General features: G+C 41.7%; 1 protein-coding gene across 5 annotated transcripts in view; it reads right to left on the bottom strand.

The window, feature by feature from the left end:
• The window catches only part of ARFIP1 (ADP ribosylation factor interacting protein 1), a 146,733-nt gene extending 141,306 nt beyond the window's left edge, over positions 1–5,427 (bottom strand). For 4 of the 5 annotated variants that reach the window (XM_031941799.1, XM_031941801.1, XM_031941803.1 and 1 more), the window contains exon 1: positions 5,347–5,422. The gene's annotated coding sequence lies outside the window, so the exon portion shown is untranslated. Of the gene's footprint in view, positions 1–5,346 lie in introns of all 5 variants that reach the window. The other variant, XM_031941800.1, reaches the window with a different exon arrangement.
• Positions 5,428–13,793: the final 8,366 nt, after the last annotated feature.

Here is a 13,793-nt window from a genome sequence, read left to right as displayed (position 1 = left end):
AGCATTAATATTTGTCCCTCTAATTAAATCAAAGGCTTCCCTTTTCTGCTAAAATAATTTCTAAATATAGCATTTTAACTCAAGACAGACTTATTACTCGTATGCTGGGAACTACTAGACCATTAGGTTGCCATTACCCCAGGGATTCCAAATGTCTACAAAAAGGACTAAAGAACTGCAAACAATATGAACAAGGCAATTAAAACTCACTGGCCAATATACAAGTAAAAGTCAAGTGGCCCTGCTCCTCACCTTCAAGAGACTAAACTTTCCAGGACAAACTGATGTCTGCTTTCTAGGCTGAGCAACCTCTCCTTAATTACTTCAATATTTTATCACCATGTCAAAAAGTTTATCCATATTATTTCCTGTTTTTAACTATAAGCTTCATTTGTGGCCCAAATGACAAAAAAAAAAAAAATTATCAAATATATTAAATGTTTTTATGAAATTGCCAAAAATGAATCAAGTATTCTCTTAGTCTCTATATCAAGAAGATAAAAAAAAAAAAAACAATTCCTTTTAATGCTTCCCCAAAGAACCTTGTTTCCATCCCTTTAATCATTTACATATTCTACAAATTTCCTCTAGCTTTTCAATAAAATGTTGATAATTGTTAAAGGATAGAAACTAATTTTTTTTAAAGAAGTGCAAATCATAACTATAAAGAAATTAGTTTCATTTCTAACAAAACATATAAGAATGGACAAATGTCCCCTTTAAAATAATCATTTGGTTGCTGGCTTATTCCAGAGATGGTACCATTGTTCAAAATATATATAGAGCTAATTCTTCTTTTGAGATTGTGTTCTAATCCTATAATACATTTTCTTTGAATATTAATTTTCAGCGTTTTGACTTTAGAAAAAAGGAAAGTAAAGTGAAATATGAGGATGATCAAGCTGGGAATACTGTTTTAAATTAAAAAAATAAAAAGGGAAGGTGACTATAATGTAGAGAAAGTGAAAATCCCATATATCTCATAAACAGGCTTTGAAGGTAATTCTAAAAGAAGAGTTTCCAAAATGTTTTAAGCAGCACTACTGTAAAAGTTAAAATGTATATATAGACCGGGGTGTCTAGTCTGGTGAAGGTAATATTCCTGGATGTATAAATTCTGGTATGATTGTTAAATTTATTTTAATCTACCTCTTTAGAATCATATTGTGAAATTATGATTTGACAAATCTCATTTTTTATTCTTGAACTTTGCCCATAAGACTGAATCAGACTGAATCAATAGCTGTGGATGACTCTGTCAGGTCTAAACAAATCACACAGAGAAAGAAAAAATAAAGAGGCTGAAGGAGAAGGGAAAAGGAGTAGGGAGAGATGGGAAGGAGGGATAAAACCATGGGAGAAAAGGATTTAGTTGAGCATATGGATGGCCACAAAAAAGCTGCTTTGTTAATCACTGGTATCCAAGTCACAGATTGCTATAATAAGCTATAGAAAAAAAAAACATAAAAAAATTATTTTTGGACCTTTATATCTCTATTTGGGTTTGGGGTTTGGTACCTTTTTTCTACCCTATCCAAGTTGTGGTTAGTTATAGCTTCTGGAGCTTTTTGTACTGCACTCTGCCTACACAAAGTAAAAATATAACCTGTATGTGTCCCGTCAATTATTCCACCCATAATGCTGTGCTATTCCACTGTGCATCCAAAAGAATATTTCATTCTGTTTTTTAAAATACTCTTCAAATTCATCAAATCATTCCGAATTCTTCCTATCTTCCAAAATCCAATTTCCTGCAAATCTATTACACATATTTTCCATTCCCTTACATGCAGTTCACCAATAAAAATGTTGTCTGGACCTTAGACTTATTCTTGCGACACATTTCATGCCACTCTTTCAACTTTATTGCTTCAAATAATTAATTTTGGGTGTGGCCTGTAAGCCAATTTTTGTAACTGTTGAAATCCAATGAAAATGCCCTCTGCTAATTTCTTGATGAAAAGAGACTTTTAGAATAGAAGAGGGACTTAAAATTCATCTAGACAGTATCTCTTCAATTCAAGAATAACCTCTTCATCACTGCTGACTATGGGGTACTCATCTAATATGGCAACATAGTTGAGAAATTTCAGGTTACTGGATAGTTCTTCTGTTGGTTGTAGTCTACCTCTCCCACTTTCTTTTTCTCTTCTACATGATTACCAAAGGCCATGATCATGAGGCTGCCAGGTGATGTGACTGAATGTGGCACTGGAGGTCAAGAAAAACTGGGTTCAATGCATTCCTTTGACAATTACTAAATGTGTAACAACTACGGCTATATCACAAATTCTGAGTCTCGTCTCTATTTGTAAAATGAGAATAAAATATTTGTAACATTTATATCATATTGATCTTATATTAAGCTCAATGAGAAAATCCTGTGAAGTCAGTGATGAGATCAACAAGGATTTCTTAAATGCTTTCTCAGTGCCGAGCAACATGCTCCATGCTGGGGATATAAAGAAAAGAAAAATGTTTAAATCTCACTCTCAAGGAGCTCAGTCTAATGAAACAACAGACAATTGGATACTAACAAGATATACATATAAATAAACTAGAGATAATTTCCAAAGGATGGAACAAACATTGAGGGGAAATTAGAAAGGCTTCTTGCAAAAGGGAGACTTCAAAAAAGCCAGGGAAACTGGGAGGTAGAGAGAGGAGAGAAAACCAGTTAAAAGTAACGGGAGTTGGGAAATGGAATGTTTTGTGCAAGAAACAGCAAAAAAAGTCACTGTCACTAGTTTGAAGTGTACCTGGAGGGGAGCAAGATGTAAGAAGACTAGAAAGGAAGCAAGATGCCAGGTAATGATTTAAATTAAATTTTATTAATTATATAATATAAATTAAATTTAAGTTAAAATAAAATGCTTTAAAAGTCAAATAATTTTACATACAGATTTGAACATAACTGGCAGTCCCAGAATTAAATGAATGGGGAACAGCAAAAGAGAGAGCCACTGACTAGATCAGACCTGCACTTTAGGGAGACCTGCCTAGTGGAAGATGGACTTGGAAGGGAGGCATATAGAACAACTTGCAGGCCAGAGGTGATGTTCTCAGAGTTTTTCTTCTCCATGTTCAGCACACCCATTTCCTATCGTAGAATCCCTTGATCTTCCTGGTCATTTAAAATTCAGCACACAGGATTGAATATGGTATTCAGGTATCATCTAAGTGCTGCAGAGTATAGTGAGACTGTCATTTCCTTCATTACACTACAGATAACATTAGATCTGCAGGCTTCCACATCACACTACTGGGTACCAAGTCTTCAAGACCAAAAAAAAAAAAAAATTTCCTAAGTTTTTTAATCCAAAGAACTAGTCATTATCTCTTATTCTATCCCTGATTTTTTAAACTTAAGTGCATGACTTTATAGTCTTCTTTATTAAAAGCTATCCGGGACAGAAGAAAAATACAGCAATCCCTTCCTCTCTGCTTTTATTACTTATCATAACTGAAGAAGAAAATTAAATTACCTGAACAGAAGCTTTTTACAAAGTTGGTGGGAGGAATGCTAGCCAGAATAAAGGATTAGTCGCTTTTTAGGTGAAATAGTGGTCAGAAAAAAAGAATTATTTTGTTTTTAGGGTAAAGGATCTGGTTGCTCCTCGAAGCAAAACATTTTAAATTGCACTTTTTTGAACTTATTGATTTAAGTTTTTATTAAGCATACATTATATACTAACTACTTTGCTATGAACTAGGGATCCAATTTTTTTTAAATCAGTGTCTACCTTCAAGGAGTTTATATTTTATTCAAATTCATATAGTACTAAAATTCAGTTAACAAGAAATACGAAACGCCAAATGGAAAAAAGTGCATATAGTAAGAGAGTTGAGATGACCAAGCTTCCAAGAACATCCTTTTAACCCTCACTAGCAAAGTGAAGCTTCCTCAATACTAAACCACAAGACGTCCCACCAGAAAAGGGGAAGTGGAAGCAGGAAGTTAAAACAACATTTAACTTAATATCTGAACAGTGCTTTACACAAGATGATGTTTCAGTCAGTATTCAATAACAAAAGGCACATTTCCAATCCCTAAACACATCTCAATTAGATCTCAAAAGAGTACTGCCTGTGGAACCACAGAGAGTCATACTTAGAAAGAAACCTCAAAACCACAGATCAGGAACTAAAAAGTAAACTGACAAACTTCCTTCTTAATGAAGGTGGTAAATGTTGGGCTTTAAGATTGTAAAAGATCTCTGTACTTCACTTTCTTAGGTTCAAACAAGTTTCTACATCCAAAAAAAAAAAAAAAAAAAAAAAAAAAAGGCCACAATCACATCCAGACTCTAAAGCAAACATCAAAAGAAAAATAACTTAAACTTATTAATGTCAAAGAAAATTAGAAACTGAATGACCTGTTTTATTCAAAGCATTAAAGTATTTATCAGGCACTAAAAGACTTTTGAAAAAGAGGGAAACACACCAGAACAACTTGAAGAAAAGTTTAAAGGTAAAAGCAACCGAGGACTGGGATTTGAAAGGTCAATTCCATAATTATTCTGACCTGACTGACATGCACTGGGCCTGGCTAAATGAGACCAATGCCAGAGTACGGTGCAAAGTTTAATCAAATTAAAATTAAGGCTTGGCCATACCTATCCGGGTTTTTGCAAGAAAATTCACTCAAGTCTCGGTTAACTGAAATCTGAAACGAGTCTAAGGAGTGAGTTTTAAATGCATTAAAGTTTAACGAGTAGAAGGGAAGGTGTCCATGAAGTGTAACTGCAGGAAGTGACACTACAAAAGATTCAGAGATCAAAGGTTTAGCGAACACAAAAGCGGGATAGAATAAGTAATTTTTTAAAAGTGAAAGCAAAGGAGCGCCCGAGAGTGCAGGAAAAACTAAATTTCTTCTCGGACACGCAGAAGGGAGTGAATGGGCTGGGGGCGATGTGTGGACAAACCCCGCAGCTGCAGAGAGCAGCAAACGGGACACGTTCCCACCGTCCCGGTCCCGTCTCCCTGTGGCCAAACCGGGACGGTTCCGAGACGCGACCCCGAGGCCAGACAAACCGGACCGAGGTCCGGGCTCACTCCGCTCCTGCTTGGGGAGCGCGCAGCAATAGGCAGAAAGGGGGAGCCGAGGGGCAGTCTCCCGAGCTCAGCCCCCCTTCTCTGCCTGCATCGGGGAGGAACAGGGAGACCGGCTCCGCCAGCCTAAGGCAGTGCGGGGGCGGACGACGTGTCCATCGCCTGGCCACGCCTCCGGAGCCGGGGCGCCGCCGCGGGGGTAGCCAGCCCCGGGAGCGCAGCTCGCGGCCGGGCAGCAGAGAAGTGAGGGGAAGCGGCCGCTGCGGCCCGTATCGGTTCCCCGCCCTCACGCACCTGGAACCCGGGGGAGGAGGGACGGGAGCGCCGGCGGCTGCCGCTGACTGCGAGTCCCGAACCACCGCCTCAGTCCTTGGCGCTTTCCAGGGTCGGTGCCCCAGTCCCGAAGAGCCAGACCCGGAGCAGCGGAGCCGGAAGTGAGGAGACCGGAAACCACGTTGGCCCTGGCCCTGGCCCGAGCGGGCCTCTCTTTCGGGATCTGCCCGGCCCCACCGGCGTCTGAGCGGTGACCACGCCTCTCGTGCCGGGAGCCCCGCCCGCTCCTTCCTCTGGTCGCCCTGCCGGGACTGCTAGAGCGGTGGCCCCACCTAGTCCTCCTCCCCGTCCCTCCCCGATGGAGGCCCCGCCTATTCTCACCCTTCCCCTCTAGTCTCTCCGCCTTCCCAGCGCGGGGCCCTGCCCCCTTCTCCTCCCCCAATGGAGGCCCCGCCCACTTCCCATCCTCCTCAAGTCTCTCCGCCTTCCCTTCTCTCTCTGGTCTTCCCAGCGCGGGGGCCCTGCCCACTCCGCATTGCTTCTCCCCTCCCCCAATGGAGGCCCCGCCCACTTCCCATCCTCCTCAAGTCTCTCCGCCTTCCCTTCTCTCTCTGGTCTTCCCAGCGCGGGGGCCCTGCCCATTCCGCATTGCCTCTCCCCTCCCCCAATGGAGGCTCCGCCCACTTCCCATCCTCCTCAAGTCTCTCCGCCTTCCCTTCTCTCTCTGGTCTTCCCAGCCCGGGGGCCCTGCCCACTCCGCATTGCTTCTCCCCTCCCCCAATGGAGGCCCCGCCCACTTCCCATCCTCCTCAAGTCTCTCCGCCTTCCCTTCTCTCTCTGGTCTTCCCAGCCGGGGCCTGCCCCTCCGCATTGCTTCTCCCTCCCCAATGGGCTCCGCCCACTTCCCATCCTCCTCAAGTCTCTCCGCCTTCCCTTCTCTCTCTGGTCTTCCCAGCGCGGGGCCCTGCCCTCCGCATTGCTTCTCCCCTCCCCCAATGGAGGCCCCGCCCACTTCCCATCCTCCTCAAGTCTCTCCGCCTTCCCTTCTCTCTCTGGTCTTCCCAGCCCGGGGGCCCTGCCCACTCCGCATTGCTTCTCCCCTCCCCCAATGGGCCCGCCCACTTCCCATCCTCCTCAAGTCTCTCCGCCTTCCCTTCTCTCTCGGTCTTCCCAGCGCGGGGCCCTGCCACTCCGCATTGCTTCTCCCCTCCCCCAATGGAAGCCCCGCCCACTTCCCATCCTCCTCAAGTCTCTCCGCCTTCCCTTCTCTCTCTGGTCTTCCCAGCCCGGGGGCCCTGCCCACTCCGTATTGCTTCTCCCTCCCCCAATGGGCTCCGCCACTTCCCATCCTCCTCAAGTCTCTCCGCCTTCCCTTCTCTCTCTGGTCTTCCCAGCGCGGGGGCCCTGCCCACTCCGCATTGCTTCTCCCCTCCCCCAATGGAGGCCCCGCCCACTTCCCATCCTCCTCAAGTCTCTCCGCCTTCCCTTCTCTCTCTGGTCTTCCCAGCGCGGGGGCCCTGCCCATTCCGCATTGCCTCTCCCCTCCCCCAATGGAGGCTCCGCCCACTTCCCATCCTCCTCAAGTCTCTCCGTCTTCCCGCCCTCCCAAACTCTCAACAACAGAGGTCCCACCCACTCCATATTCCCCCGCCTCTCCCTGGCCTCTTGGCAACGGAGGCTCCGCCCATTCCATATTCCCCTGCCCCTCCCGATTCTCCTCAGCAACCGCAGCGCCCTTAGCAACCATATCCAGGGACGTGCGGGCTGTTGCCAGGGTCCGTGTCGCCTGTTGCCAGGATCCGTGTCGCCTGTTGTCAGGGTCCTTGTCGCCTCCCGCGGACCTAGAGTCCATTCTTCTGATGGAGGGGAGGAACCGGTAGCTAGCTGAGCAGCCGCCGCTTCCGGGCCGAGGGAGGGATGCGGGGAGGGGAGGAAAGGAGTCCCCGGCACCCGGAGACCCCTTTCAGCCTCTCATTAGTTGGACGTGACTGCGTCCGTCTCCAAGGTGCCTTTGGCTGGGTCATGAGACCATTTTACAGATGAGGAAACTTGAGGCCCAAAGCTTGGGCGATGTGACTAAAGTGAACCAGATTGTAAATATCAAGCAAAATTTGAATTCCCGTCCTCGACTCTAGATCACTGCTCTGTTCCCTGCCTCCCATCATTTCTTTGAGGCAGGAAGCACTTTCTATCTTACTAAACTCCAGAAGTTAAAGTGGACAGGGTTCTGAACTTGGGGTAGGAAGATCCGAGTTCCGATTTTGCCTGACTCACACCTGATCCTGGCCAAGTCTTTTAATCTCCCCCGTTTCAGTTTCCTCATCTGTAAAGGGGGAGGGGGTCATGATAGCACATATCTCATTAGTTTACTTGGATGCTTATAACCTGGGTCATCTTGATCAAGCGGTCAGCCCCCCTACCTCAATTTCCTCTCTCCTGTGAAACTTAGAGGAGACGACAGAACTTTGCAAGCCTTCCAGCGCTGTATAAATACTAGTGATTGTTGCGTTCTGCAGAAGTGGGGAAGAAATGTGGGCCGTTATTGAGAAAATATAAAAATATATCCCAGAAAATTTGGGTGGGGGTCATTAGTTATTGTGTTCTACAGAGGTAGGGAAGAAATATAGATAGTTATTTTTTTAAATAACTTTATTGACAGAAGCCATGTCTGGGTAATTTTTTACAACATTATTCCTTGCACTCACTTCTGTTGCGATTTTTCCCCTTCCTCCTTCCACCCCCTCCCCCAGATGGCAAGCAGTCCTATACATGTTTTTTTTTTTAAATATAATAACTTTTTATTGACAGAACCCATGCCAGGGTGATTTTTTTTTTTTTACAACATTATCCCTTGCACTCACTTCTGTTCCGATTTTTCCCTTCCACCCTCCAATCCCTCCCCTAGATGGCAAGCAATCCTATATATGTTGAATATGTCCTAGTATATCCTAGATACAATGTATGTGTGCAGATCCAAACAGTTTTCTTGTTGCACAGGGAGAATTGGATTCAGAAGGTAAAAATAACCCGGAAAGAAAAACAAAAATGCAAACAGTTTACATTCATTTCCCAGTGTTTTTTCTTTGGGTGTAGCTGCTTCTGTCCATATTGATCAATTGAAACTGAATTAGGTCTCTTTGTCAAAGAAAGTCCTATACATGTTAAATAGGTTACAGTAGATCTTGGATACAATATATGTGTGCAGAACCGAACAGTTCTCTTGTTGTTCAGGGAGAATTGGATTTTGAAGGTATAAATAACCCGGGAAGAAGAACAAAAATGCAAGCAGTTTACATTCATTTCCTAGTATTCTTTCTTTGGGTGTAGCTGCTTCTGTCCATCCTTGATCAATTGAAACTAAGTTAGATCTTCTCTTTGTCGAAGAAATCCACTTCCATCAGAATACATCCTCATACAGTATCGTTGTTGAGGTATATAATGATCTCCTGGTTCTGCTCATTTCACTCAGCATCAGTTCTTTTAAGTCTGGCCAATCCTCTCTGTATTCATCCTGCTGGTCGTTTCTTACAGAATTATAGATAATTATTAAGAAAATATAAAAATATATACAAGGAAATTTGGTTGGGAGCTACCCAAAAGTGGAGGAAGTGACTCAAACTGAGGTTTGACTGAAATGAGATTCTGGGAGTAGCAGTGAGCATCCTTAAGCTAGAGGATAGGTGAAAAGGAATGGAGGTGGGGAGTTAGGAAGAAGTAGGAATATCAACCTAGCCTAGATAAGCAAGCTGGGACCACAACTTATTAAGTGTTCACTTTTGCACTTTATCCTAAAAAGCCATAAGAACCCACAGGAGATTTTTGAATAATATCCACTTGTACTTTGGGTATGGTCTAAGTGTGGAACATGCATTGAGGATGTTTCTTGCTGCTTGCCTTCTGCAGATACAATCTCTTAACTCTGTAGATCACAGGGATTTTCATACTTTCCCAGTTTTAGAACTAGAAAAAATATATTTTGAGTGGGAAGTCATGTTTGGTTAGTCTCTCTATGCCAGTAACTCTTTCCCCTTCATGCCTCTTCCTTCTTTCTAGATCCTTTTGAACAGTGGAGTGAGCCCAGGGTTAGAAAATTTGGGCTCAGATCCCATGTGCCATTTCTAGCTTTGGAGCCTGTCATCAATTCTGTGGGACTAAATTTCTACATCTTTAAAATGAAGGGATTGGATTCTACAATCTCTCAATGACTCTTCCAGCTCTCTATGTGGTTCTATGCCTATCAAAATATCTCTTCTATTTCTTCTCTCAAAGCTAAGGCTAGGGTGTACCAAATAGGAAACTTCAGGTCTTAACAAAAAGCAGATGGTGAGCAAAATGGATTGAGAAAAGAGATAACTCTACTATTGTTTGCTCTTTGTTCTCCAAGAGGACTATGACATCAGGGAGGGGATACCATGACTTGAAGGTGAATTGAATTTAAGTAAGGGAGGGCTGTGCAGTCACCAGCCTCATCTTCCCTGCCCAGCACCTCTAACTAGCTGGTGGTGGAAGGGAAAAATGGGCCCAAGGTTCTTGGATACAGTGAATTCTCCTTGCTACAAACTCTTAGATTTTATATTTTGATTTTATGACTTTTAAAAATCTTTTTCAGCAATGCACTTAATTTTTATTTTATTTTAAACTAATTTTACTTGTATAAAGACCTAGGGAGGTTGGGTGAATGCATATAGTATGACTTCTTCCACTCCAATCCCTCTTGCCTTGGGTCCACCTTTTTAGGGAAAATCTTGCTACCTCTAGTTCCTCATTCCTCCCACTCACTCCTTTCCTTCCTCATAAAGGGTAGCTATTAAAAGTCTCCCTGTAACTTTCCATAGGTAAGCCAGTTCCTAACGTACCTGTTAACGTTCCTCATATCCTGTGAAGAATTCTATATCACCAAAAAATGTTTATGATCCTGAACCTAATAATCTTTTTCTGCATTATTGCATGCACCTCTTAGAGTAGTTTGTGTGAAGAACAATACTTTAGGTGATTTCCATCACATAAATGCAGAATGGCCAGTATCTAACCAGCAGCAACAATATAGTTTTCAAGGACTCCTACTGCGTGGAAACATTCTTTTGACTTTTGGGTAGCAGATAAAAGATGCTTACTACTGAGAGAATATAGAATGAGAGATGTGGATCCGAAGCTATTTGGTTATTCAGGAATCAAGAATGGTAAACTCATGATCCATGATAGAGACATACTATTAAGTAAAAGGCATCAGTGGGAGAATGGGGCTGGGATAAACAACGATTGTCTATTGAATTTATTAGGTACTTTAAGGCAAAACTTTTTAAACTGTGGTTTGTAACCCCATATTGGATCACATAAATGAATGTGGGGGACATGGAATTATGATTTATTATCAATAAATATTTGATTTACATATCTATATATCTACATATCTGGGATTGCAAAAAATTTCTCTGGTGAATAGGGCTGATGAGCAGAAAAGTTGAAGAAGACCTTGTTTAGGGTATACTACTTACTCCCCTAAGCTAGGGGAATAGGGAATAGAAATAACTGATTTTACTTAGGTTGTTTAGGTCATGGATTTTACTGCTAGAAATGTGGTGCTTCAGTACTTTGTACATAAAGGAGGACTTAACTTCCCCAATTATTAGGTCTGATAGCCTTAACATCTAATATACCACTAATATTGATTTTCTACAATGTGTTGATAATTGTTGTCAGGTAGAGCTGTTAGTGCTGATGACTGTTTTTCCAGACTTATTAATCACCCTTGTGCAAGGTGCTGTCCTGGGTCTTTTGTGAAATTAACCCTAATATCTAGCACTATTTTGTATATGATATTACACAGGAGTAACCCCATCTGGATCGCTACTATCCCAGGGGAAATTAGAATGCTAGCAGACTTGGGGGAAATAAGAGTAATTGCCTTTTTAGTTGATGGAAAACAATGAAATTCTCTGAAAGTTCTTGCTGCTACAATTTACCGATCCCTTTGGGATAATGAGCACAGTAGTTACTTTTCTTTCAGTCTTAGAGAAAAATACTGCACTTACTGATGGACTTGATCTTAGCCTTGTTCCTATTTAAATAAAGTAATTTTGTCTTTTGCTAGGAGGTAGGGTCCAAGTTGCCTTCCAACAGTGAAAAGGTAGTACATACTATCCATGCCATTGGCATTAGTATCTTGGGGGAATTGGAGAGGAAATTAGGGAAGACTTCTTCCCTAATTGTTTGTCAGGGAGCGTAAACTGTGGACTTTTTTTGGTTTTAGATGTGGTTCATTTTCCTTTGGGACATTTTCCTGTTGGCCTCAGCTTATAAGAAATGTTATCTCTTCCTTCCTTTCTTGAACTTGAACAGTTTGCTCACCCTGATTTCTGGAGCTCAGGTAACCTGCCTTTGTATTTAGTAGTCTGGAAGGAGATAGGATGAGTGGTTAGGGAATAGTAGTCTTATTTCTGCTTGAATAAGCTAAAGTTGAATGTAGTCCTCTGTCTTTACTTTTCTGAGATTGGATACTGCCTACTATTAATTAGTATTGATTTCTGAAGAAAGAACAGTAGATGCCATGCTTAGATGTTTTCTTCAAATTTTTCTGTAGCATAAATTTACTAATGATGTCTTCTATTTTTTATTACTTCTATTTAACAATTCCTTTGCTATGGAGGGAATAATACAATTAATATGGTCTCCTTAATAGAATAGGAAAATGATCAATGAAGGTAGCTACAAACACTTTGAAAATAGAATAAAATACATATTATAAATAAATAAATACATAAGATACTCATCAATTTTGAGTATTTATTGGAGAATGTTTTTCATAGTAATAATAGCATTTGTGTGGTGGTTTAGGTGCAGGTAGGTGGTATGGTAGATAGAGCACCAGGCCCAGAGTCAATTAAGATTTGAATTCAAATTTGGCTCCAGCCACTTACTATCTATGTGACCCTGGGCAAATCCCTTAATCCGTATTTGCCACAATTCCTCATCTGTAAAATGATGTAGAAGGAAATGGCAAATCACTCCACTAGCTCTGCCAAGAAAACACCATAAGATATTGTCCATGGGGTCACATGGAGTAAGCGTACTTTAACAAGAACAAATAATGCTTTAAGGTTCTTGAAGTACTTTATATGTATCATATCACTGGAGCTTCACAACAACTCTTATGTTGTTCATGTTATTATGATCTTCTTTTTACAGATGAGGAAACTGAGGCTCTGAGAAATTGAAACTTACCCAACACCACACAGCTAGTAAGTGATTGAGGAAGAATTTGGAGTCAGAACTTCCTGACTGAAAGTCTAGCATTTTATCACTATACCACCTGTTGCCACAAACATATTTTTTTTTTTTTTTTGGTGCCAAATTTTGGTCTGATTTTTGCTGACTCTTTTGTGAGGAATGATTTATTGAAACATTATTTTATTCCAGTCAGTATTAGTTAGTTTAGTGGGTTTACATAGGAATAGTGATTATTTATGTTATATTGTCTATCAATATACATTTAGCTAGTCTAGTTAACTAATATTAATATAAGAATTATATATATATATACATATTTTACATATATTTAGGGATAATTAGTTAAGATAGATTCTTTTAAAAATATTTTAAAACTACAAAATTTTAATCAAAGGATTCTAAGTTTACTTGTTATGAATTTCACTTCCTTAATCATAGGAAGCTAACTAGAGGACCTCCACCCTTTCTTTCTGATGAATAGGTGATGACCTAATGATATGAAAAGTCCTCCAACTGTTTTTGATTGTCTCTCCACCCTTAGGAAGTCGTTGGGGAAACAGGCCTATGGGCATTTGACCAACAAGTCCATGAGCACTTAACTAATGGGTGACCTTAGCTTCGAGCTGCTTCCAGCTCTCTATTGCCCAACAAGGGGAGATGGTCACCAGCACTTAGCCAACAAGTGACCCTGTTTGGCTGCCTGTGGCCTGTCTGTCTAGTAGCCTATCAGTCCATGTGGATACCCAATGAGACCATGGCTCTGCCTGTCGCCCCCTAGAAGGCCAAGATAAAAGTCTGTGAGCCAATAGAATTTGGTATCTTACGCTGACTCTCTTGGAGGTTCATGGTCAAAGTCTATCAAACCAATAAACTCCATTCTGTTGTGTAGCTTCTGTATCATCTGGGTATCTATAATTATAACTCTCCTGTATCATCTGGGCATTTATAACTATAACTCTTCTGTATCATCTGGGTATCCAAAACTATAACACTGTAACTATAATTCTTCTGTATCATCTGGGTATTGCTGACACTAAGGCCCTCGAGGGAGGGGTTTTCTCAGATCACGAGGAAGACCCCTCCTCTGACAAGGGTCCAGCCCCTTTAATAAATGATTTTCGGCTTGGAGCTCTTCCTCAATGTCCTTTATTGCAAACTGGACAGTTTTGGACCCAATAGTACTAAAAGGGTTAAGAGATGCTGCTTGAATTAGAGAAGTGCTTATTCAGTAAATGCTTTCT

Source organism: Sarcophilus harrisii, chromosome 6 (genome assembly GCF_902635505.1).
Source record: "Sarcophilus harrisii chromosome 6, mSarHar1.11, whole genome shotgun sequence".
Lineage (NCBI taxonomy): Eukaryota > Metazoa > Chordata > Mammalia > Dasyuromorphia > Dasyuridae > Sarcophilus > Sarcophilus harrisii.
Note: the sequence above shows the minus strand (reverse complement) of the source record. Positions and strands in the feature narration are given on the sequence as shown.